This window comes from Henckelia pumila, unplaced genomic scaffold, assembly GCF_033568475.1.
Source record: "Henckelia pumila isolate YLH828 unplaced genomic scaffold, ASM3356847v2 CTG_525:::fragment_3, whole genome shotgun sequence".
NCBI classification, from domain to species: Eukaryota; Viridiplantae; Streptophyta; class Magnoliopsida; order Lamiales; family Gesneriaceae; genus Henckelia; species Henckelia pumila.
In genome coordinates, this window is record NW_027331857.1 from 1,412,146 (window position 1) to 1,415,854 (window position 3,709).

The 3,709-nt window shown below is 39.4% G+C and overlaps 1 non-coding gene across 1 annotated transcript; it reads left to right on the plus strand.

Annotated features, from left to right (window-relative positions):
• Positions 1–319: 319 nt before the first annotated feature.
• Positions 320–426, plus strand: LOC140873379 (small nucleolar RNA R71). Its single transcript, XR_012148012.1, has one exon. It is a non-coding gene; the product is annotated as a small nucleolar RNA R71 (small nucleolar RNA).
• The last annotated feature ends 3,283 nt before the right edge of the window (positions 427–3,709 follow it).

Here is a 3,709-nt window from a genome sequence, read left to right on the forward strand (position 1 = left end):
ATTCCATGTTCTGAAATTTTCTGGGCAAGGGGGTGCGCTCGATCCTAGGTTATTGCAGGATCGAGCGCGGCCCTTGTGATTTCCGAGGCAGAGAGTTTCACAAAATGGTGCGCTCGATCCTGGCTTTTTTCCGGATCGAGCGCGGCACACTGCTTTTTTCTCGGCAGAGAGTTTTAAAATTTGGTGCGCTCGATCCGGCTTTTTTTTTTATTTGTTTCCTTATCTTATAGATGGTGCATGATAATTGTTTATATTATCTTAAGAATAGAAGATTAGAACCGAGGCCTCACAAAAAGTTTGTACCACAAGCCAGTCAGGCAATTGATGATGTGGGCATCGCCTTAGCATATCTTTGTAGCACTCCCATGCCTCATACAACGACTCTAGCTCCCCTTTAGCAAACATAGTGATGTCGGTTCTCAGCTTCATGGACTTCGAGGGGGGAAAGTACTTATTAGGAACGCTTTAGCCAAATCTCCCCATGTTATTATAGAACCTACAAGTAAACTATTCAACCACGATTTAGCTTTGTCTCTTAATGAAAAAGGAAATAAACGCAGACAAATAGCGTCATCAGAAACTCCCTGTTGTTTGAAAGTATCACAGATTCCAAGAAGTTCTCAATATGAGCATTAGGATCATCGATGGTAGATCCACCGAATTGGACTGTGTTCTGGATCATCTGGATGATTGCCGGCTTTATCTCATAATGATTAGCTGTCACTGTTGGTCTAACGATACTCGGTCGAACATCATCAATAGTGGGTATGCCACTGGAAGCGCTTATCGTGTCACGCCCAAATTACCCAACTCAAGCAGATAATCACTAAAAATATAGTAGTGTGAGTAGGGATCGTTCCCACGAGGAAAGGCAAATTTAATGTGTTCTAAATAAATAAAATAGGGGTTTTCAAATTTGGATTAACTACTAAAAACTTTAAGAAATTAAAAATCACTAGCATGTAAGGTTAAATAAAATACTGGAGAAATTCAATAGGAGACGAGACTTGGTATCGGTCGACTACACCATTGTTATTCATTCATTCAATCATTGATTCTCTAAAAATAATCAATCTTATTAAATATTCTTCATTGAAAATTCAATTCCTGTTTCACCGTAATTTTAGTTAATTAGAAAACAGCATTCTTAATTAACCCTTACCAATGAACCAACCCGATAACAGCAATCTAGATTTAAATCCACGGTAGCATTTAAACTAGTAAAACTGACGAAACTAGACAACACAATACCAGCGATTGTATTTAGCCTATCCAATAATTGACCCTATGAAATAATAAACTCAACAGCAGAAATTATTACACGTAGTTGCTTCGCAAATTAGAGGTTTCAAACAATTACGGATTTGAATTCTAATTTAGCTATTGCTTGCAATACAAAATCCTAAGATGGCCAATCCTAAAATCTCGCATACAAACTTAAAATAAAACAGATCAAAAATTGATACTTAATAAAGATTGAACACTACAAATCAAATCTCATGAATGAAATATAACAAGGTTTCGTCTCCCTCAACCAAGTAAAAGAGTTTAGCTACAACGATTCATAGCAAAATTCATAAATATCAAAGAAAAATTAAGAAAACTCGAATTCAGAAGAGAAAAAGAAAACCTAGCCTCCAATCTATCTCCACAAGTCTGATAAAAATCTAATAATAACGGAATAATAGTCTAATAAAGGCTAGGAACTAAATTAACAAATTTTCCAAAAATATAATTTTTTTTCCGGAATCAAGGTTCTCGCTCGATCTGCAACATTCTGCGGATCGAGCGAGAGAAAATTGCACTGCTATTGTCTTGCAGAAAACGGGTCTCGCCCGATCTTCAATATTCTGCGGATCGAGCGAGAGATAATTCAGCCTCCACTGTCTTCATAATGTAGGTGCTCGCTCGATCCGCATACTTCTGCAGATCGAGCGAGAGATGGTTTCCAGAAAATTCCCGGCCTTTCCTTTGCTTCAAACTTCCGTTCCTCCGAGGTTCCTTCTTAGTCCGCAAAATAAGCGACCTAACCATAAAAACAAGAATCCCATCATGCAAACACTGAAAATGTAAAACGAACAAAATGCTAAAATAAAACATGCAACTAATGCAAAACAACAACAAAAATGACACTAATAAATGCAACAAAAACACAACTATCAAATACCCCCACACTTGAACCTTGCTCGCCCTCGAGCAAGTTATGCAAAACAAAACAAAAACATAAGCAAGTATGAATCATACAAAGCATAGCCTCAGAGAAAACCGCTTTCATCTAGAAATAAGTGCATAGCAACTCTCAATTATCAATGATACACCTTCAGTCGAATGCGAACGTGTGTGTGTGCCATGTTACCCCAGTTACATGCAACTTCAAAAGACAAAAGTTTCAAGACTGTTCGCCGACCTATTAACAATTAAGTGTAAGCTACACTATCAAGAACTCTCCTCCTAACAATCCTTCAACACAACACAACTTTCTTGAGAATAATTACGCACCTCAGGATTTTGCACCCGGTATTGCAATAGCCCCAATCATTACCCGCAAACTTAGCTACAACAAAGACAGGATTAGAATTTCAATCCCCTCGTCTATAGCCCGGATGGAGCATCAACCCCATTCTATCCGCATACTTAGCCTTGATCTTGCTCTTTTAGGAATTTAATCCTGTCAAGGCCCGGATGGAGTTGTACATTTATTATTAATTTTTTTTTCTTTCTATTTTTCTAGGTGCACCCAAGATCATTTATGTCATATCAACGAAATCATCAAGATTCTAACTCTATCAAGTTTCACAAACACCTATTGTCGTGCAATGGTCCAACAGACATCCACGATATCTAATACATCGCTACACTTCACTGATTAAACATGCGTGTTTAAGAATATTGAACAAACAACCTACGGTTTCTCAAATCCAATCAAGAGTTAAATTTTTTCAAAAATCCATTTTTTTCAACTAACTCGTCAAAGGCTAAAAAAACTAGAAATCATCCTCAACTCATGTATTTGGACAACACAAACGAACATAACAAAATGATGCATAACAACACAAGAAAACGTACAACGAAACAAAAGAAACAAAATGCATGTAAAGCAACCCCCCACACTTAAACAACACATTGTCCTCAATGCAAAAACAAAAGAACACAACCAAATAACTAAACAGAATGAAATGCAAAAACACAAAACGGGACTCCCCTGGTCTATCGGTCTGCGGCATCTTCCTTGTCAGCCTTCGGAGGAAGGACAGGGGCAGCGTATTGAAATGGGAAGGGTGGTGGGTACGGAAGAGCGGCTGGCACGACATTTGGATCAAGACCATGATGGATTGTCAGATTACGCAACAAAGCATCCAAAGCCTGTGCATTATGCGCCGCCACCGTGTTGTAGGCATCTTGATGGTGGGCGAAAGCCGAAAGCTCGCGGATGGCGTCAGCTTGAGATCGTCGAGCAGGGGGTGGTGGTCTTAACGGATCTTGAGGTGGCTGGAAGTGGCCATCCCTCATAAAGTGCTTAACACGGTGTGCCCTCTTTGCTTCGATGAAAGCGGAGTCGAGTGGTCGCTGAGGTGACAACCACTCTTCATCATTCCTAATTGCAACACCGGCGCGCAAGCATAAACAAGATATGATCATGGGGAAGTAGAGACCCAGAGTGATATTATGGATGGACCTGTGGATCTCACTATGAATAACCCGTCCCACA